General features: G+C 44.1%; 1 protein-coding gene and 1 long non-coding RNA gene across 2 annotated transcripts in view; one reads left to right on the top strand and one right to left on the bottom strand.

The window, feature by feature from the left end:
- ANKH (ANKH inorganic pyrophosphate transport regulator) overlaps nucleotides 1-23,413 on the bottom strand; it is a 141,386-nt gene that overhangs the window by 83,061 nt on the left and 34,912 nt on the right. The gene's annotated exons all lie outside the window — the stretch shown is intronic.
- LOC308592641 lies at nucleotides 8,369-14,873 on the top strand. Its single transcript, XR_014010594.1, has 3 exons — nucleotides 8,369-8,454; nucleotides 8,962-9,151; nucleotides 14,330-14,873. It is a non-coding gene; the product is annotated as an uncharacterized lncRNA (long non-coding RNA).

Genomic DNA, 23,413 nt, shown 5'->3' with positions numbered 1-23,413 from the left:
GGGTGTTGATCCCTACTTGCAAAACAGCGAAGTCTGAAGGCAACCTAGGCCCTTTCTCTCTGCACCACCTGACGGCTCAGAGAGAGAGTGAGCTATTGGCTCAGTATTTGCTATGTGGCAGTTAGTGGCTACAGCAGAGTACAGTGGAATGCCTATTGCACCCAGGGGAGAAGCAAGGGATGTTCCTTGCTTCCTACCCCATCATAAGGACTAGATCATCATTGATGGTAGTTTATGTCAGGGGTTCAGGAGCAGAGGCAAGGGCAAGGGAGGAAACAGAGAGCGAGGGGGAGGAGGCAGAAGAAAAGATGAGTGATGACGACGACCCGAGATCTCCGAGTCTTTCCAGTGAATCAGAAGATTCACAGAAAGGAGCGCCAGTGGCCAGAGCAAGGGGGGAGCCTAGGGGGACACCCCAGGAAGAAGGGTCCAGAGGGGGCTCAGAGGGCAGCAGTTGGAAATCGGGACCAGCGTCACCAACAGAGAGCAGGGGAGAAGAAGGGCGCCAGGCATCAAGCGCTGGCAGCTCGCAACAGGAGGGAGGGCACGAGTCAGGAGTGGCCACACCTCCATCGGAGAGTGAAGAAACGGTCAGGAGGAAAGTGGAAGGTTGGGCGCGCGCGCCAAGTTCAAATGCACAGGAAAGTGGCGCAGTAAGCAGCCCGGAAAGGGAGCCAGGTCCTAAAGCCCGGCGCAAGGAGACAGGAGGGTCCGGGGGGTCAGCGTCAGAAGAGTCCCGGAAGGAAGAGACCCCGGGGGGCAGAGGGACCCAGAGAAGAACGGTCAGGCGGAAAAGGTGGAGTAAAGCTAGGTTAGTAAGCTGGTGCACAGGGGGCGGAGACTCAGACGGAGCTTCGCCGGTCTAACCCTTAAGACGTAGAGTTGCGCGCAGCAGCTTGAGAATGGAAACTGTAACTCAATAAAGACTTTTATAAAGTGACCGCTGGCTAGCGTGATCCTCTGTGAGCTAGGATCTGGAAGCAGCTCTGACAAGCGGGCATCAAGCAATGAGACAATCATGCATACAATACGGGGCAAAAAATATGGGAGTCTTTCAAAACAACTTATTTTTCCTAAATAAAACTTTTCATTCGAAATATGGATGAATTCTGAAATATAGACATTTCAACAGCATGCCCATAGAAGCTGAAACAGACACTGGGGTGAGGGAAGAATCTCAGATATCTGGAGGGATACAGAGTGGTACTGCTCCTTGCTTAAGGCCTGGGCTGTCTGAATCCACTTTTAAAAAGAAACGAAAAAACTTTTGTACCCTGCCTTACGACTTATTAAGCTTCTGGAGCAAACTGTTCTGTCGTTGCCACATTCTCCATAGATGTAAAGAGACAAAGCCATCCTACATCAATTTTCTGACAACCAACACAGTAAATAAAACCCACAGTCAAGAGGTAATCCATGAACCACTTTTACAGACTCTCCATTACAATCTTGATGGTTTTAAGTGTTCGAAGACATTTTTAAATTATCACAAATGCCCTAGCAGGTCAGGAAATGAATATTTTTCGCCTGAAGCTTTCAGTATATAATCTGCCTTGTGCTTCATGTCTGAAGTACTGCTGCGTTAAACCACAGTCTTAATTTGCCCTCTGCTGCTTCTCCCTTCTTTGTGTCTCTATAGCAACAGGAAGTCTGGAGGAGAAAAACGGGAATATGTTGCTGTTGTGTAGGTTATCTACTCCTTTTTTTTCTCTCTTCCAAAGAAATTTGCTCAGGAAGAACTGCACAAGACCTATCAGGCTGATATTACAAATCTGAAACATGACATACTCCTGTTCCTTTTCAGAGCACTCAGATATTTTTGATCCCCCAAACATGTTGCTCTTCATCTAGGAAACATATTTTTGGCACTAACTGCCCAGAGGATCAAGAAAGCATCCACAGACAAACTGAAGAGACAGCCAAGTCTAGATTTTTAATTTAGGAAAATTTAACTTCTTATAAAGGATGCCTTCATATGCCCCAACCCCACACTAAGCAAGGTCAATAAACAGCTTAGCCAATGCAAGAAGGAAAACAAGACAATCACATTTCATTTGGGTGTGTGGGGATAATCTAAATTGTAGAATTGTGGCAGAATGGAGAAATGAGATCCAGTTCCAAGGGCCTTCCAGTGGTTCCCTCACTGCGAGAAGTGAGGTTACAGGGAACCAGGCAGAGGGCCTTCTTGGTAGTGGCCCCTGCCCTGTGGAACCAAGTGTTAGAAACTGAGATATGAAGGCTGAGAGCTTGATGGCACCTTAAGACAAGGTTATGGGCTCAACAATGGAATGTCAAGGCACACTTTTTTATATAACAAGAATACAAAGCTGAAAATGAACGAACTGCAGGTAAAATATTGTGCTCATTTTTCACATGGTCCAGTCCTTCCCCTGCCCACCCCCCTAATATTCTTAACAGGGTCTCTTCTCCAGTCTTCAGAGAGCAGCTGGAAGTGGGGAGGCAGAAAAAGGTCCCCCTTTCCTTCCACTCTGCAGTTTTAATCTGAAATCTCAGGCGCAGTACTGCGCCCAGAGCTCAGAAACTGCTCATGGTAATGAGATTCCCTGTCGCAAAATGCGCCTAGAACAATGGGAGTTTCGAACGATGTGTGGAACAACCTCCCATCCGATGTCAAGGAAATAAACAAATATCTGACTTTTAGAAGACATCTGAAGGCAGCTCTGTATATGGGCTAAACAGCACAATTGCCTCTGCCCCCCCCTCTCTGGCAGAGGTCTTGTGGTATATCTTAGGTTTCAGTTTCAGTCCCGTGATGAGGCCTGAATCCCGACTGGGAGGGATTCAAAACAAAAACCTATTAGCCCATTTTCAAATCTGAACCATTGCACCATTTCCCCCCAGCAAAAGCTGTCCATCCATCACCCACCCCATCAGAAGCTGCTGTTTGCCCCTTTCTTCAAATCTCTTACGTGCAAGCAATTACACATTCTGGATGCATTTTCTTTTCCTAGGTAATCTATTTTAAGGTGTGGTGGTTGCGAAGAGGAGGCATTCAGAAACAGTATTTTCTACTACCATGAAGCTTCAAGCACACAGTAACCTGTGACAGTTTTCTCCACTCACGTCCTGACAATGTTGCTCCAGGCCAAGCTTAATGCGTTATTCTAAGGGCATAGTGCCCACTTCATGCAACTGTAAGTCAGGGCCAGGGAAGAGAGTGACGCAGCAAAGCAAAACAAAAAACGAGGCATGATGGATGGAGCCAAGCCTACACAGTGACGGAAATAACTTTTTATATCACAGAAAATAATCACCTCTCCCACACAAGCTGCTCGCTGAGAAAGCACAAAGACTGAGAAACAGTTATGGCATCTTGGGGTGGGGTGGGGGGTCAAGAACGCTTTTGTGGGTGTGGGTGTTTTGAAGCCTTCCCAGCAGCTCAAGCTTTTAGGGGGAAGGCCTCAATGACCCCTGTATTAAACTGTATTGATATGCTGATCTGGTTTTTTGAAAACTGCTTATGCTTGAGATTGGGGGGTGGGTGGGGAGAGGGCAAGACTGGAAAAACATTACTAACGGAGATTGCAAGAATATTCTTGCACGTTCGGGTACATGTGATGAGAACATGGACGTTCACGCAAGAATGAGGAACTGAAACTGCAAGTTTATGGGGCAAAGTGAACACGTGGGGGCATTACTCAGAGTAGGTCGCTGGCTTTCTTGGGCGAAGTAGAGGACGGAGGAAGACAGGAGATGAGTCAACCTTTCAGGCGGACAGAAAATGAGGAACAACCAGTTTCAAGGGTCTCTGCAAAAATGAGAAGATTTGGGGTGTGTGGTCAATCAAATGATGAAGGATAGCATCATGATTTATGTAGGCCCCAAGAAGCTGGTGCTGACAAAATTTAGGGTATAAGAAAAGGTGGCTCATATAGGAACGGGGTCTACATTCCTTGTCAGAAGTGAGGTCCCATTCATCAAGGAAACATATCCGATGGTCTATTGAGTATGTCTGCTAACTGTTTGCACCTTTACTGTTCTAGGGAATAATCTTCCATAGATATAGATATAGATATGATTCTTTTAATGTATTCACGGTGTCTCCTGGTCTTGTCCTAATAGCTGGCATACCCCTCACAAACTTAATTCTGTGGAACAAAGAAGGACTATTCAGTCTTAAGATTAAATCAGGGCCATCTCCTTCAGAGAAATTGGGTACATCTGAATTTATTTTCCTTCACTATGGTTTTCCAGGTTGGGAGTGATGCAGCGGTGCATTCTTGCTGCTCTGTTCCTGTGCTCATGTGAAAGAGCAGCAACCATGCTGCGACTCTGACCGACTACAGTTGTACCTTGGTTCTAGAACGTAATCCATTCCGGAAGTCTGTTTGACTTCCAAAACGTTCGAATTGGCTGCCAGAGCTTCCTGCACTCAAGCAGAAGCCGTGTCAGACATCTGGCTTCCGTAAAACATTCGAAAACTGGAACACTTGCTTCTGAATTTTCGGCGTTCAGGAGCAAAAATGTATGGGTGCCAAGGCATTTGAGAATCAAGGTACGACTGTAGTTAGTTGTTGAAGTGGTAAACCTGTATCTGAGCTGTAACGTTTTGTACTGGCAACTCTGTGTCTGAAAATTCCACCCTCCTAGATATAAAGGAGATGAGCTTCTTTCCTCTCCCTGACACACTAATTTTCTCTGTGTGAAAATTCCTTTTTCATGAGAACCCCCACGTGCAGGATGAAATGGCACAGGCCTAGACACATGGGCTGACAACCCCAGCCAGGGCACAACTAAATGAGATGTGAGGATGAAAATCTCCCAGGGCTTTACTTTAAAAAGAGTAAGTTAAAAGCAGCTATGGGGAGAAGGAAGACCAAAATCATGGCACAACCACTGCACTGGAAAAGTCGGGAGGTTAACTTTTTCTCCCTGAGCATTTTTCCCAATTGAACTTATCCCTGGGAAGAAAATATGCAGGTAGCTATCTATATGGCACTTTCGCGCAGAAAATAGCAGCTCCGAGAATGGGCAATTTAAATGATGAGCACTGAGTTTAGGCTGCCTCAGAGCACATTCCCAGAGATTTATTGATGGTATAAAATTTGATCATTTAGTGCACATCCAACGTCCAACTCCTGCCCAGAATTATCATGCGGATTCCCCCTGTAACAAAGCCACAATCTACACAAAAGATGTATTGACTGTAAATGCGCCAATTACAGAATTAATTTATGAATTAACGATCGGTCTAGATGCACAGCTGTGTTGCTAGCTGAACTCTCCCCTGCAAAGAGGCAGGGTAGATGTTGGTATCAGTGCAGAGGTTAATATAGGCTGACCCACCGAACCATGAATTATGTGTGGGAGCTGGAAATCACTCATGGCTGAAGAAAGTAAAGGGTCAATAACAGCTGAGCATCAGCTGATCAGTTGTCAGAGCAGAAGGAATAAAGTAATTCACACTTGGCCTGCTAAGTGTCAGGGACATATAAATGAAGCCCGTCCGAAAATAGCAAATTGGAAAGGGCTTTTATTCTGGGAAAAGCTAGAGTCCAGATCTTTGCAGTACCCATCCTCTCTAATTTCACATTAATTCACTGCCCCTTATACACTTTATCCCAATTCATTCCAGCTATTCATTTGTTCTGTGTTTCTGTGCAATATAAAGGTAAAAAAAACCCTGACCATTAGGTCCAGTCGTGACTGACTCTGGGGTTGCAGCGCTCATCTCGCTCTATAGGTGTACAGCTTCCGGGTCATGTGGCCAGCATGACTAAGCCGCTTCTGGCAAACCAGAGCAGCGCACAGAAACGCTGTTTATCTTCCCACTGGAGCGGTACCAATTTATCTATTTGCTTTTTGATGTGCTTTCGAACTGCTAGGTTGGCAGGAGCAGGGACCAAGCAACAGGAGCTCATCCTGTCGCGGGGATTCGAACCGCCGACCTTCTGATCGGCAAGTCCTAAGCTCTGTGGTTTAACTCACAGCACCACCCCACCCGCGTCCCTCTGTGCAATATAGTTATTTTAATATTTGCCATCATGGTGGAAAAATAAATAGATCTCATGGCTTGTGATGCACAACTCTGCTTGACAATGCAATCCACAGGACAGGTCGGTGGTAAGAACAGATGCACATCTGAAGTGGTACAATATCAAAGAAGGACTCCACCTGGCGATTTTCCATAAGGAGTATGTTGGTGCTGAGCAATTATGAGGGTGGTCATCTCACGGGTATGTGGCGCCCACATGAATGACAGGCAGGATTCCAAGAATTCTTACGGGAGGCTATGGAATGCAGCAAAGCCCATCAGCAACCAAGCCAAGGAAAGCAATCAGAAGGTAGAAGTTATTGCACCAGCTTTAAAACTGACATTTTGATCCCAGGATATTCCTGTAATGCCCCTTTCGTTGTCCTCTCCCGCTCAAAGCAGCTGCTGCCCTTATCAAACACTGTTAATAGACATCCTGGGAACTACTTCTACACTTAACAACATTACGTCAGGCGGCAAAATTAAATTAACTTAACAACAGCGCAACGGATTAAGCATTTTCTGCGAGCGACAGAGCTAACGCTAATGGGAACTGACGCTGCGGATGTCTGTGTTGCTGGCCAAGGTGTCAGATGTTACTGGAAAGCAAAGTAATAATAGGCAGTGTGGTGCAGCAGTTAGATCAGGGGTGGCTGAAATATCTCTCCCATCAACCTCAGCGATCATGACCAGAGGCTACTGGGAGTTGTAGCTCGGGACCCTGAGAGTTTGACTTTGGAGACCCTCAGGTAAATCACTGGTTTGTTGTCAGCCAAGTTCTACTCAAGAGTAGATCAGGGTTGTTTTTTTCAGTTGGAACTTGCTGGAACTCAGTTCCGGCACCTCTCAGGTGGGCGCCATTGTTATTGTAAGAGAACAAGGGAGGTGTTTATAGCGAGTTCCAGCCCCTCTTTTTCTAGGAAAACAGCACCGTAGACCCACTGAAATAAATGAACCTAAGTTAGTCATGACTCATGTCCATTCATTTCAATGAGTCTACTTCAAGTAGGAGTACCTGTCGCAACAAAACCTACCTCACAGAGTGGTTGTGAAGATAAAAGGGAGAGTGGGCTACAAATGCCACTTTGAGGATATGTCGGATAAAAAAATGTGTTTTTAAAAGGCACAGGTGGACACTAGCAGTCACACCTGTCTGTCGACTAAAAAAAAGGCATGGGGTTTCTTCCCTCTCTAAAGGACTCTATGGAAATGAAATGTAAGATACAATAAGAAGCCTTTGCACACCACATAATTCACTAATGGAATTTGCTGCCACAAGACAGGACTAGAAAAAGATCAGACACATTAATGGATGCCTATCAACAACAATTACCTAAATACGACGTCCATGTTCAGAGGCATCCGAATACAAGATGATGAGGAGAAAGAAGTGAAGGCTATTAACTTCATGTTCCTCTTGTGTATCCCGTTCTTGTTTGGCTCCTTTTCAATAGAAAACGCTGGACTGGATAAGGCTGAACTGAAGTACCATATTTTTCCATGTATAACACACCCCCATGTATAGCACGCCCTCTATTTTGGGGAACTCAAAATTCAGAAAATGGGGGGGGGGGAATTGCCCAGAGTTGTTGAACTTTTGGGTGGGGTTGCTCTCAGAATTGTCTAGCTTTTTTGAGTGGAGAACAATGTTACTCACCAGCCTGATCAATGGACGCATCATGGAAGCCATAAATTCCCTGCCCACAGCAGCGGCCAAACACCCACCCATTGGCCACAGCAACAGCCAATCGAAAGGAGCACTTGTCGCAGACACCAATCAACAGCGCAATCGCCGCTGGCAATCTGCTGCTCACAGCAGGAACCAATCCCCCGTCACCACTACGTGCTATCCGTGTATAAGACGACCCACAATTTTTGAGATGATTTTAGCTGACAAAAAGCTTGTCTTATACACGGAAATGTATGGTATGTCTTTGGTAAAGATATGGCATAATTGGATAAAAACTGTATTCATGCATGTTCCTATCTACCAATGTACAGAGAAGTGGACATTAATTTAATTGCCCCAATATGTGAAGGGAAATTGATCAAAACTGACATCCATAGAAGTTTCATAGAGAACATATGTCCCGCAACAATTATTTTTGCTGCAACTAGACCAGGCATTGGTTGTGCTCATAAACTCTGCAAGGAGACTTGCATCACCAAATACTTGGCGACACTCTCTGGACATGAACTGGAGAATTGCAAAGGTTCATGGTTCCCACACACTCTGGACAGAGGCTGGATGGTCATCTGTCATGGATGCTTTAATTGGGATTCCTGCATTCCAGGGGGTTGGACTAGATGACCCTTGGGATCCCTTCCAACTGTATGATTCTATGGAACACTCTTCCAACAGAAATTCAGCAGATGCATTCTGTTTTAACCTTCAACTGTCTCCTGGAATCTCTTATATGCCGCCAAGCTTATGTGGGCAATTCAGTCATCAATCTCAGGTTTTATTTTACACGTGGTCTTATTGTATAAAGGAATGGTTGCTGTCAACTTCTTTGATATACCGGTACTTTTATAAACAAACAAATAAAAGCATAATGTAAGTGGAAGGCGCACCTTTTAACATTTGCTTGCCCCCATCCAGCCCATCACTGCTTCCAAACACCATTTAATTTCTGGTCTACCTTGCCTAATTTAGGTGAAACAGAGAGCTGGAGCTGGGTGCTTTCAGATAAATGTTAAAAAGCATGGGGGACAAGATACTCTGCTGGATGCAGCTGAATAACACCCCACCCCAAGTGCTGAGAAATAGTTTCACTAAAATCATACCTGTTCTTAATTTAAATCAATTTATCAGGTCGAAATGGTTTATTTATGGTGTGGGGGAAGAGTATTATTCCTCCTGAAACAGAGAAACTGACATCATTTGTCTAAACCAATGAACAAAATATTTCATGGTAACTACCTTATCCAATGTCATCCCGTGAAAGGCATCACTTTCCACGCAGGGAAAAATGAGCCATATGGTGAAGCACAGATGATGAGTAATGACGGTCGGGTAGCAAAACAAAAAACAAAGTATCCTGTGACTGCAAGGTGGCATGGTTGCCAATAATCTGCATTTAAAATTAGTAAAGGCGGAGAAAAATATTCTGCACATATTTTTCTATTCTTCATAAACGATAGATCGACTAAAAGGTATGTGGAAGAAGCATTCGGAAGAATGATGTAACCATTTAGCCAAATTTAGCCTTATCTGTAAATTCATTTCAAAATTTGACAGGGGTTATTTATTCTCAATATATTGAAAATACACCGTAATGGCTCGTCTTGAGAGCCAGTAAGCACAGTGTTGTTAAATGGATTCCAGTTCTTCATTCTGAATAAAGATCACTACTGGGGCTGTGAAGATGTTTCAAGAATTTGTGAGTATTTAACTCATTCAACAAGAGGGATGTGGGTAGCGCTGTGGGTTAAACCACAGAGCCTAGGGCTTGCCGATCAGAAGGTTGGCGGTTCGAATCCCCGCGATGGGGTGAGCTCCCATTGCTCGGTCCCTGCTCCTGCCAACCTAGCAGTTCCAAAGCATGTCAAAGTGCAAGTACAGTGGTACCTTGGGTTAAGTACTTAATTCGTTCCGGAGGTCTGTTCTTAACCTGAAACTGTTCTTAACCTGAAGCACTATTTCCGGGTTAGCGTCGTCTGTAACCTGTCTCTCGAGACAGATGATGACAACAACAGCAATGGTCAGTAAACAGCTTCATTCAACACAGCTATCTACTATACTGAAGGCAAGCAGGGAAGTAAGGGAGACTAATAACTTTGGGACTCAGTGCTATATGGGAAGTTATGTGTAAGGTGGGAGAAGGTTAAGAGAGCTGCTTTTCTCCTCAAAACACTTGAGAAGAGAGACCTGGATCTGTCCCAACACTCAAGTATTTTGAAAGGGAAAGCTGCGACTCATCATTCTTCCTATTTTTTGTGCACAGGTATCAGCACCAGAGTGCAAAATGTCACAGTAGACAGAGACTTACTCTCTGAGACCAATATGCAGTGTTAGAAATGGGGGCAGAATAGCTAGGAACCCAATGGCTTCTTGGACCTGGGTTGTGGGCACCAAAACAGAATGTCTAGTTGCCACCGGGAGCGGGAATAGGTAACACTTTTAATTTATTACAGCGGCACCTCGGGTTAAGTACTTAATTCATTCTGGAGGTCCATTCTTAACCTGAAACGGTTCTTAACCTGAAGCACCACTTTAGCTAACGGGGCCTCCTGCTGCTGCCGCGCCGCAGGAGCACGATTTCTGTTCTCATCCTGAAGCAAAGTTCTTAACCCGAGGTACTATTTCTGGGTTAGTGGAGTCTGTAACCTGAAGCGTATGTAACCCAAGGTACCATTGTATTCTGATAAGCATGAATTAATACGCAATTCGCAGAAGTGACACCTTGTTAATATCACACTTTTAGCAGACATTGTTAAAACATGTTTTCAAAACACTCTACTCTTTATTGTTAAACTCCTTAACGTATATTTCAAGGCTTCAAAGCACATACATTTGAGTGTCAGCCAAGCGCAAAAAAAAATGGCACTCAGACTTTTGGAGGTGCTCGCAAATGGAAAAACTTGAGGTGCACAATGCGCCTGGCCCCCTGCTAATTTCAAACCCTGCCAATATGGCAATGGATATAACTCTAGTGGACATCTGAGAACAGAGGATCCAGTCACCAGGGTTTCACGTTCCCTTCTCGTAGTGTCCCTCTCTGGATTGTAGACATACTTAATATTCAACAAGAAGGCCTTATGTGGTCGACTTGGTTCATCATCTTCCACATAACAAAAACCTATTTCTTAGGTCACCGAAGACAAGCTTTCTTGAGAGGATAGCTGTTGTGATCAATAGTACAGCAGAAACCCAAGTGACCTCTCTCCTATAGAATCCCTCAGCGAAGGAACCAGCCAAGCAAAATACAACAAACTCCTGGGGAAGAAAGGAAGTGGTTTTGCAGAAATGTTACTTTAGGGTTGCGGCAGGCATGTTTAATTTTATTCCAAGGCATTTGACGTCAAAGGGTGGGAAAGCAGTAACACCGGGGGTGGGGGGTGGGATAGGTGTTTAAACCAAACGCCAAAGCTATCGCATATGTGGCATGCAGTATCACTTGCTGAGAGGTTTGTTTGTTTTTACTTGTGAGAGTTACAAAAGAGCTTTGCTTGTTCAGTAAAGCGGCTGTATTGGCGAAAAGGTTAGCAGTTCAAACTGTTGACAGCAAAGCATCAATGAGATGTTCATGAAAACAAACAATATCTGAAGTACAGACAGATAGAAGATCTACATTTTAAAAAAAAAAGACTTTAAAGAAGAATGGGAACTTTTTACAAATTACTTAAAGGAAAAACAAAATGAATTGGACTCCTTGGCAGGTTTTGAATAAACATACACAAAGTTTTTTTATTGTTAACATAACAGACAGATAATTGAAGGATCTTTACAATTCTACAATATGCAGAGAATAACAGGTGTTGAAAAATCTGAGAGAGGAGCTGAGGGAAGAAGTCTTGGAGGGAGGGAGGGATTTTCTTGGGGGGGGAGGGAGAAAAAAATGGGGGGGAAGAATGAAGATGATGTGTTTTGATAATTTGCTATGTTGAAATTCATACACAGACACACACACACTATATATATATATATATATATATATATATATATATATATATATATATATATATATATGCTTTCGTAGATTTTCACGGGTACAGGAATGTAGGTTTTGGTGTCTTCGGGTGTCTTCCCGTGTAAGAGTTGGGGTGTCTAGGCGACGTTTCAACGAGGTCTCACTCGTCATCTTCAGGCTGGTGCTTTCGGCTTCTTGTTACTGGAACAGAGCAGGATCTCAGTGTTTGAGTTCCTATAAATACTGTTGAGGGGGTGTAACAAGAAGCCGAAAGCACCAGCCTGAAGATGACGAGTGAGACCTCGTCGAAACGTCGCCTAGACACCCCAACTCTTACACGGGAAGACACCCGAAGACACCAAAACCTGCATTCCTGTACCCGTGAAAATCTACGAAAGCAAATATCTCACCTCTACGGGGAGGAAACCTTCCAGCTGACAAGAACCTACGAGAAACTAGAAATCTAGTAACAAGAAGCCGAAAGCACCAGCCTGAAGATGACGAGTGAGACCTCGTCGAAACGTCGCCTAGACACCCCAACTCTTACACGGGAAGACACCCGAAGACACCAAAACCTGCATATATATATATATATATATATATGCTTTCGTAGATTTTCACGGGTACAGGAATGCAGGTTTTGGTGTCTTCGGGTGTCTTCCCGTGTAAGAGTTGGGGTGTCTAGGCGACGTTTCGACGAGGTCTCACTCGTCATCTTCAGGCTGGTGCTTTCGGCTTCTTGTTACTGGAACAGAGCAGGATCTCAGTGTTTGAGTTCCTATAAATACTGTTGAGGGGGTGTGGTGTATAGCCTCCAACGTTCTGGGCAGAGAGGAAGTTCCCAGGTTAGTGTGCCTTTTCTTCTTTTGTTCATTAATTACTTGAGGGATATCTTGAGTGATTTCTTGAGTGATATTCTGAGTACCACTTAGGAGGGTCATTAGGTGTGGATTAGTTGCTAAAGCTTTCGTGTCTTGACCTCTTGAGCTTGTGAAGAGTTTTTCTGAGAAGATGGCTGTACTGCACTTAGTTGTGCTCTGGCTTGGCTTCGTGTATAGGGGCGAGCTGTGGTTTTGTGCCCTGTGCCAGCCAGATCTGTGTAGGGATTGCAGGGGGGTGCAGCATCCGGAGGTGCCACTATGGTTTGGCTACTGGATGGTGTCTGTAATTTATCTGTGGAGAGGGTCTGTTTTTGGGTCTGGTGTGGTTGATTGGAGATGGCGTTCTGTGTGCCTCTGGTTCTGGTGTCGGTTTTTGTGGGGAGGGCTAATTTCCAGATGTCTGGCAGGCGGGACGTGTCGTCACGCTTGTTCATGTTGTGAGGGTGTTTCTCTATCTCGATGGCTTCCATGATTATTCTCTTGTGGTGATGTTCCATGTTAAAGAGCAATTTGGAATCTGCAAAATTAATTTCGTGTCCTGTTTCTTTCATGTGTTGGTAAAGAGAGGAAGTTTTTTCTTCTTTTTTGACGGCATTCTTGTGTTCTGCGATACGTGCATTTATTCGTCTGTTTGTTTGTCCAATGTACGTGGCTGGGCAGACTTTGCAGGGTATTTCATAGACCCCTTGGTTTTCTAACTGGATTTTATCTTTGGGGTTTCTGAGGATATTGGCTATTTTTTGGTTGGTGCAAAAGGCTGTTTTGATATTGTGTTTATGGAGGATTTTGCTAATTTTATCTGTAGTGCCCTTGATATAAGGAAGGAGGGCCATGCCATTGTTTTCTTCTGTGTCTTGGTTTTTGGGGGGTGTTTCTTTTTGGATTAGCTTCGTAACCCTGTTTTGCTGGTATCCGTTGGCGATTAACACATTTGAGAGATTCTGTAACTCAGTTGTCAAGTGGCCTGGCTGACAAAGACCACTTGACAACTGAGTTACAGAATCTCTCAAATGTGTTAATCGCCAACGGATACCAGCAAAACAGGGTATGCATTCCTCCACCAACCTTGACCTCTGGCATACAGGTCCAGGAAGGCTGTCAACAAAGGCAATACAGGGTGAATTCCCTGCATTATAGCTGACATAGCTCATTCTTCCTCACTTAAAATAAATCAATCCTGTCAGAAGATATGGACATACCAGATAACATACCAGGCACACCCTGAAAATCCATTATTTTCAACCCATATTTTAAGAGCCAATGTTTCCAGTCCGTAGTTTCGCAAGTGCTATGAGTTTTGTACAGAGCACATGACTTTCCCAACACTACAGGGTTAGGGGGCGGCTCGGCGCACAAAATGAACCTCTGAGTCATTCTGCTATACCTATAACCCAGTTTTCCTAGCATTTAGGATTAGTTTAGAAACCTTGAAAACTACTACAGTGGTACCTCGGGTTACATACGCTTCAGGTTACACACTCCGCTAACCCAGAAATTTTGCTTCAGGTTAAGAACTTTGCTTCAGGATAAGAACAGAAATCGGGCTCCAGTGGCTCGGAAGCAGCAGGAGGCCCCATTAGTTAAAGTGGTGTTTCAAGTTAAGAACAGTTTCAGGTTAAGTACGGACCTCCGGAACGAATTAAGTATTTAACCTGAGGTACCACTGTACCACTGTACACCCTTAGCTTTTGTACAGAAACTTTGCCTATTTGACTAATCCACAGTAATTGAACAGAATTTGAATGGAAGGAATTAATACTGCCATTTCTTACAGTAAGGTGCACACAGTTTGTGCTTTTCTGTTTCTTTTCCATTTTTAGAATATCAGCATGGGTGCAGTCATCTCTAAAGAACGTACCACACAATACTGGGAACATTTAAGCGATTAAGATGCCCTATGTGAAAACAACATACTGCACACCTGGTTGTAATGAGACGAAACCTTACCCTATGTCGCCCTGTTGCGCTGTGTCAGCAAAAGTCAATGATATGAGAGGTGTGCGTGGAATAAACAGTCCGTGCGAGAATATCAGGACATGATGTATTTTGTTACGTGTACAGAGTGGAGGTGCAATAATTCAACAAGGGATGCTGGAACTACTGCATGATCCACATTTCTGCTAGTTTGTATTTTCACCCTTCTCATATCTTGTTCCGCTGAAGTTAAACTAAGACACCTATGACAGTATATGCAGCTTGTGCATATGTATTCCCAGTGCCGGATTTACATATAAGCTAAACAAGCTATAGCTTAAGGCCCCACTCTCTTGGCGGCCCCCAAAAAAATTAAATGGGGAAAAAACTGGATGTACATTTCCAAAATAGAAGATAAAAAACAAATAAATTAAAACCTTCATACAGCAACAGTGTTTTGTGTTGTGTAGGCTCCTATGATGTAAGTAATGGGACCTACCTGCTAGCCTGCTCCCTAAAATATCACTGGTTTGCTCATTTCTATATACAGTGTTACCTCAGGTTAAGTACTTAATTCGTTCCGGAGGTCCGTTCTTAACCTGAAACTGTTCTTAACCGAAAGCACCACTGTGCACAACTACATGGCCAGTCAGACGAACCCAGTGAAGTAAATACAGTGGTACCTCGGGTTAAGTACTTAATTCGTTCCAGAGGTCCGTTCTTAATCTGAAACTGTTCTTAACCTAAAGCACCACTTTAGCTAATGGGGCCTCCTGCTGCCGCTGCGCCACCGGAGCACGATTTCTGTTCTCATCCTGAAGCGAAGTTCTTAACCAGAGGTACTATTTATGGGTTAGCGGAGTCTGTATCCTGAAGCGTATGTAACCTGAAGCGTATGTAACCCGAGATACCCTATACAGTGGTACCCATACATTCTGCATGGACTGGTGGCATGGCAACATGTGCAATTGGCTTTAGATACCTCTTAAAGGTAAAGGTAAAGGTACCCCTGCCCATACGGGCCAATCTTGACAGACTATAGGGTTGTGCGCTCATCTCACTCTAGAGGCCGGGAGCCAGTGCTGTCCGCAGACACTTCCGGGTCACGTGGCTAGCGTGACGAAGCTGCTCCGGCGAACCGGCACCAGAGCAGCACATGGAAATGCCATTTACCTTCCCGCTAGTAAGCGGTCCCTATTTATCTACTTGCACTTAAGGGTGCTTTCGAACTGCTAGGTGGGCAGGAGCTGGGACCGAGCAACGGGAGCGCACCCCGCCACGGGGATTCGAACCGCCGACCATGCAATCGGCAAGTCCTAGACGCTGAGGTTTTACCCACAGCGCCACCCGCGTCCCTTCTTAGATACCTCTTAGGTCCATAAATTACCATATAGCATATATTTAACACAAAAAACAGCAGCAATTTGTTGTTGACAAAGGAAAGCTGGGCATATAAAGGGCCCCAATACCTTCAGTAGCTTAGGGCTTCATCAGGTCTAAATCCGGCCCTGTGTATTCCTGCAGAATGCAGGCAGAAACCTTGCACAGAACAAATAAATTTTCTTTCTTAGCTGTGCATTACTACTTTAGAGCTGCAGGGACTCCCATTAGATTTGCTAGCTTCACTGCCCTTCACAAATTGTATCTGCTGGGTCATTTGTACACTGTTTACTTTCTTCATATTAATCTTCCTTCCGGGACATGCTACAAAGTGTATTTTTCAGTGCTGAGTCACTTGCCTTTGTATTTCCTTGCAAAACAACAAATCTGGTTAGGATTAATGGCATATCAAACGATACTGAGGGCTGATACTCAACTTCGGACAAAAAGACATTAGAGAATCACAACAGTGGCTCCGGGATTGGAGAAGATTTGCAAACATCTGCTTGGGATGGATGCCAAACACATTTCATAAGACCAAGTCTGATCTCTTGGTCCCGCTTTGGAATCCTATGGTGGCTGCGTTCGGACATGTAAGATTCCCAGATTCACACATTCTACTCTCCCCTCCCCTGGTGAGGCTATGAGAAGGAGCTGAGAATTATAGCTTCCAGTTCTGTTTCAGATTAACCTTGGTTTAGGGAGTCATCTGAACCATACTGTGGCTATTCTTAACCATGGTGTGTTGTAACAAATCAGCTTCGTAAACCATGGTTTGAAGCACGTTCGTTCCAACAAACTCCAGTTAAGATTAGTATGCTCTAAACTGGTTAATCCAAAAGAGGGGGAAATTTCCAAATTCCTCCTCGTGGCAGCAAGAAAGGGGATTGGGGGTTGGATGAAAGTCTGAGGCTCACTGCAGCTCGTTCTCACAATACAGCTGTACATCTAAATAAGGTTCATTTGTCTGAAACACAGCTCAGTTATTTGGGGGGGCAACTGTGCTTTCACTAGGGCTTCCTATTTTAGATTCACGTTTCTATTATATTCCTTTAGAAATATATTTTTTTTTTTCATGTGGGCCTCACTTCAGCCTCTTCCCTCTCCTCCACTAATTCTACTACACTCAGCCACAAGCAAGTCTGCTGTTGCTTTATAGCAGGGGTCGGCAAACTTTTTCAGCAGGGGGCCGGGTCCACTGTCCCTCAGACCTTGTGGGGGGCCGGACTATTTTGGGGGGGATGAACGAATTCCTATGCCCCACAAATAACCCAGAGATGCATTTTAAATAAAAGCACACATTCTACTCATGTAAAAACACGCTGATTCCCAAACAGTCCGCGGACCGGATTTAGAAGGCGACTGGGCCATAACCGCCCCCCGGGCCTTAGTTTACCTACCCATGCTTTATAGCATTAATTATCCCTTGTTGCCTCTTATGCAAAGAACTTTTGATGAACCAATATCTAGTGCTACCTTTGTGCAATGAAATCCTTCGTCAATACTGTGCTCGCTTACAAGGAAAATAGCTACTGCAACCTGATACAGCCTAACCCAAGGCAGGCTTTATTAAATCTGTTTTTTATATGACCATAATAATTTACTGCTTAAGGGCCAACTAAACTTTTTCATGTCTTCAGCTAGAAATATATTAACACAATATGGGAAAATAGCTACTAACTTAGAGGCATGGTGGGATACATTTCTCCACAAGGAGCTACGGTACGTTCCAGTGTCTAATAAAGTATCTCAGAGCACTAAGCCGCACAAAAACCACTACTTTAGGGACGCGGGTGGCGCTGTGGGTAAAACCTCAGTGCCTAGGACTTGCTGATCGCAAGGTCGGCGGTTCGAATCCCCGCGGCGGGGTGAGCGCCCGTCATTTGGTCCCAGCTCCTGCCCACCTAGCAGTTCGAAAGCACCCCTAAGTGCAAGTAGATAAATAGGTACCGCTTTATAGCAGGAAGGTAAACGGCGTTTCCATGTGCAGCGCTGGTGCTGGCTCGCCAGATGCCGCTTAGTCATGCTGGCCACGTGACCCGGAAGAGTCTCCTGACAGCGCTGGCTCCCGGCCTCTTGAGCGAGATGAGAGCGCAACCCTAGAGTCGGACACGACTGGCCCGTACGGGCAGGGGTACTTTAACCACTACATTTATGGTATAGAACTGTCTACATAATTCACCAAATATCTTTAAATGCTTTTGGCTATAACATCATCCAACCCACCTCAACCACCATGAACATCAACGTACCAATAGTACAATGTGGTTCCACTGAAATTCAAAACTGTGCTAGAACACTGACTCTAAAAGTCAAATCACTTTACGGACTTTGAGGCATGCTGTTTTATTTCTAGTTCTCAACTTGTTGTAGCAAAGCCCATTAAAAAAGTAATAATAATTTCACATCCAGCTAGTTTTTTTGAGGGTGGTATCAAACTTGCCTTATTTTGCCTGTCCGTTAAGATCTAGAATCAAAGAGCTAGACTTTTTTATTTAAACATTTCCAAAACAACAATATATAAATGGCCACCACTTTTATGAGCTTGGATAAATGTATCACATTATCAAAATACACCAGCAAAACACATTCATCATGTGCCACTTCCAATAATCGCAACACTCCAACCACACAAATAATGTTTGACTGGGTTGCAATTTCTGGAGATGGAACCAAAAAGTTCTTAAATCTTTTAGGAATCCTGTGTGCCACTGGAACTTAATTAAGAAGTAATACAATGGATTTATTTGTTTGGTGTCTTAAAGGATTAGCACTTTGTCACAAAGGGCAAGTCATCTTTAACCTGGAAATGTTCCTTATGTACATTTTTTCCATTGTTTGGTATGTTCAGTACTTGGATTTGAGTAGCAAAATTAAGACAGGCTTGCTTTCTCTTGCCATTAGTCTCTGACGTCAGCCCTTCATTTCCAGTATGTTTACTAGCATAGAAAGGCATCTGCTCCCATCTTTAATCACCCAGAATGGGCAATAAAGCACTAAAGTTATATAAGCAATTTAATAATTAACAGTAGTAGTAATCATCAGCAGATTTTCCACCCATTGGTGTGTCTCCTCTGTTGGAATACCAGGCTTGAAATTTTCTCGGCCAGCACAGAAAATGTCAAGGCACATTAATGTTATTTCAGATCGCCGAAGAATTGATGCTTTTGGATTATGGTGCTGGAGGAGACTCTTGAGAGTCCCATGGACTGCAAGAAGATCCAACCTATCCATTCTGAAGGAAATCAGCCCTGAGTGCTCACTGGAAGGACAGATCCTGAAGCTGAGGCTCCAATACTTTGGCCACCTCATGAGAAGAGAAGACTCCCTGGAAAAGACCCTGATGTTGGGAAAGATGGAGAGCACAAGGAGAAGGGGACGACAGAGGACGAGATGGTTGGACAGTGTTCTCGAAGCTACCAGCATGAGTTTGACCAAGCTGCGGGAGGCAGTGGAAGACAGGAGTGCTTGGCATGCTCTGGTCCATGGGGCCACGAAGAGTCAGACATGACTAAACGACTAAACAACAACACTTAAAACAGCAGCACCTATTTTCAACAGCAGTCTGCTTCGGACTGGACAGCAACAAACTTTTGAAGAGAAATTAAGACGGGAGGTCAATAAGCAGGAAAATATGAAGGGCATCTTCAGATTGAATAAACCTTAACTTCTGCTTCTTCTCCAAGAAGCAGCTAACGTCACCAAGAAATGCTTTATCAGCAAATCCAGCTGCACCCCTTGCAGGTGGCAGTGTCCAATGGCATGGTTCTTCAGGCAGTTTTAATACTTCTCACATGCACTTCCCACTTCCGCATCAACCGAGACTGCTTCCAAAGCCATCCTGGAACTGAGATTGGCTACTCAAGATCACACGGTACCATTGGGTACCCTAAGTGTAGCATCTGAAGCAATTCAAAAAGCTTGGCTCGTGAGCGAACATCTCTCCTCCCCTGACTGCCTCCCTGACTTCATCCCATATTGTTCAGGAGAGCCCTTTGACCCTCCAGAGAGATATTTTGGGAGGGGAGGGAGGTGCAAGAGGCTGCACGGGGCAGGGAAGGAAATAAAGTTTACTTCTATGAACATCCTTAACTTGTGTTATAGGAATTCCAAGGTCTCTCTCTCTCTCTCTCTCTCTCTCTCTCACACACACACACACACACACACACACACATTAATATAATATAATGTAAAGGTAAAGGGACACCAGACCATTAGGTCCCGTCGTGGCCGACTCTGGGGTTGCGGCGCTCATCTCGCTTTATTGGCCAAAGGAGCCGGCGTACAGCTTCCGGGTCATGTGGCTAACATGACTAAGCCGCTTCTGACAAACCAGAGCAGCGCACGGAAATGCCGTTTACTTTTCCACCGGAGCGGTACCTATTTATCTACTTGCACTTTGATGTGCTTTCGAACTGCTAGGTTGGCAGGAGCAGGGACCGAGCAACGGGAGCTCACCCCATTGCAGGGATTCGAACCGCCGACCTTCTGATCGGCAAGTCCTAGGCTCTGTGGTTTAACCCACAGCGCCACCCGCGTCCCTAATATAATATAATATAATATAATATAATATAATATAATATGTTCATAAATGTTCATAAATGTACAAGGCAAACACATACATAAGTATACAAACCATGTGTCTGAAATAGTACTGGAGAACAATCCTGAAGCCATTTTGACTCTCCCAAACTCACCTCAAATATTTCTTTGCAAGGAGGAAGGAAATGGAAAAAGCTTTCCAGTTGTCTTTGGTCTGGAGGGGCTTACACCTCCCTGGAAATACAGTCTGGCAAGTATCCGTTAAGCTGAGCACACCATCAATATGCGTAAGAGATTCAGGAACTAAGTATTTACCATCTCAAAGGAATGGGCCAGGCTACCCAGAAAAGGCGTTATCAGGTATCCTGGCAGACAGGAGAGAAGCAACACACTCAAATTTCTGCTGGGGACCACCTCCTATGTATGATGGTTTTTTTGGGGGGTGTCTTGAGCTACAGGGGAGGCGATTTCAAATGTCTATACAGTGGACCCTCTGGATATGAACTTAATTCATTCCGGGGGTCCGTATGTACCCCGAAAACGCAGCATCTAAGAGGAACCGCTTCTGCGCATGAGCACGGCGCGATAGAATGCGTATGCAGCAAAACTGAAGGTAACGTAACCTGAGGATCCACTGTATAAGAGCTTGGACACCATTGTTCTGGGTTCTCCATCCTGCACGGGGCGCGGGGCACCCTGTTGCAACAGTTTAATAAAGATCAGGCTTACTAGCTGCTTTGCTTCTCAATATTCTCTGGCTGGCCTCTGTTATTTTCTCCTACCGATAGAAAACCTACATAATAAGGACTTTATACGGGCTCCTGGATACCCCGTAAGGGATAAAGGAGCGGTTTTTTCTTCTAACACTTGTATTAGCATCCGAGTCAGTATCATTATGAGCACATGTGCACTCCCTTAATCCTCTCCCTAACCCAGCCTTCTCCCCAAATATGCAACTTCCACATATTTTAACATATTAATCTTCCACATTCTAAACAAAAGGGTGGAAAGCTGCTTTGGTTTTAGAGGCGATTCCAATGCATTTTAAAACGCACCCCCATTCCCACAAGACTCTTTTAAAGCTTTCCCTGAGGATTCTTGTTTTCCGAGGACAATGGAGTTGATTTGAGGTTTTGGGTTCTTAGGTTATTACACTACTTTGCAATCCCCTCCTGGCCAATGTGTGCACCCAAGTGTTAAATGTGTTGTGACATGCCACCTGAAGCGACAAAAGAATATTTACTTGGCTGAATTAACACATTGTACTTCAGTGGAAGAAAATGGCCACATCTTACAGAAAATCTAAACGTGACACAATCAAATTCCATCAGAAAACATTGATGGATACTAGGGATCAACGTGCTTCTGTTTCCAGTGCCTGAAAATTTTATATTTCTATGATGCATACCTTTTTTACTCAGGTAAATATTCTTTTCTACTGTGGTGCCTAGGACAGAAATCCATCTTAGTGGAATTTGCCTGCTACTCTCACCTCTATTCCTGGAAATATCCAAAGCAGACCTATCCTACAAAGCTGTTATAAGGGGTACAAAATAAACATTTCATACTGCTATAGCTTGGGATTGTTTTTATCATGTTGCCATGTTTGTTCATGCTGTTGGTTTTATGGTGGATTGAACTGAGTTGATTATGAGTTGTTGTTGTTTTAATGTTTGCAAATTTTTGGATTGTTAGCTGCCTTGGGGGCTGCTTTTTCTTTCTTAAAGGAGAATGGAAACAATTTAAATAAATAAATTAAATGATACCTTCTATGTTCTCCAAACATTTCTGTTCCCCAGTTTGCTTGTGTCAAACTTCTATCATGCAAAGCATGACAGAAAGGTAGATACCCAGAGCAAAGCATCAAAATTGCTGCAAAACATACTCACAGGCTTCAATTTCACTGGTATTCCCAAACTGTGAACATTTGTGCACACAACACTTTGTGAGTTCCCCTCCCCACACTTCACAAGAAATGCTATGCTGTCAGTTGAGTCTTTGGGCTTTGTTGTTGCGCCTTCCTGACCAAGAATCTCTAAAAACATCATTTTAGCCTAATCTTCTCTATTCTCTCTAACTGTTGTATAACCTTCCCTTATGAAAACTTTCATGAAACGAAGTGATTTGTTTTCAAACCGCTTTACGTTTGCTCACTGCCAGTTAATAACTCCGGCTAGACTTTGTTTCTTTGTGTTGTGGTTCTTAACTGTATACCATTCGGCAATATCAAACATGGCGAATAAATTCAAACAAACATGGGAAACAATTCAAACAAACACAAGCCCCTCTTAAGTCTCACTTTTTTTGCAGTAAGTTCAACTCTCTTCTCTGCTGAAATCAAGACTTCAAAGCATGGTGAACTTTGGCTAGATACCTGGTGGGTGCTCTACACAAATACTAGCTTTTTCTTTGTGTGTGTGTGTGTGTGTGTGTGTGTATATATATATATATATATATATATATATATATATATATATATAGGGATGTGGGTGGCGCTGTGGGTTAAACTACAGAGCCTTGGACTTGCCGATCAGAAGGTCGGTGGTTCGAATTCCCACAATGGGGTGAGCTCCCGTTGCTCGGTCCCTGCTCCTGCCAACCTAGCAGTTCGAAAGCAAGTCAAAGTGCAAGTAGATAAATAGGGACCACTCTGGCGGGAAGGTAAACGGCGTTTCCGTGCACTGCTCTGGTTCACTAGAAGCGGCTTAGTCATGCTGGCCACATGACCAGGAAGCTGTACACCGGCTCCCTTGGCCAATAAAGCGAGATGAGTGCCGCAACCCCAGAGTCGGTCACGACTGGACCTAATGGTCAGGGGCCCCTTTACCTTATGTATATATATTTGTATTTTAATTCAATAAAGATGATTTTATAAAAGAAAGCTGTGGCCTATAATTGCTAAACAATGGTTGGAAAGGGTTGAATCTACGCTATTTACTACTGGGATGTGAATTTTGAGAAATGAAAGCAGAAACACTGATTTCATTACTATCTGTGCTGAGTTGAATTGCTTCATTGAGAATATGTACTATACAGAACCACTGAACATTACCCACTGGGGTCATGTG

The sequence above is a fragment of the Podarcis bocagei genome (assembly GCF_964188305.1).
Source record: "Podarcis bocagei genome assembly, chromosome: 8".
Classification (NCBI taxonomy): domain Eukaryota; kingdom Metazoa; phylum Chordata; class Lepidosauria; order Squamata; family Lacertidae; genus Podarcis; species Podarcis bocagei.
This window is presented reverse-complemented; position numbering and strand designations above follow the sequence as displayed.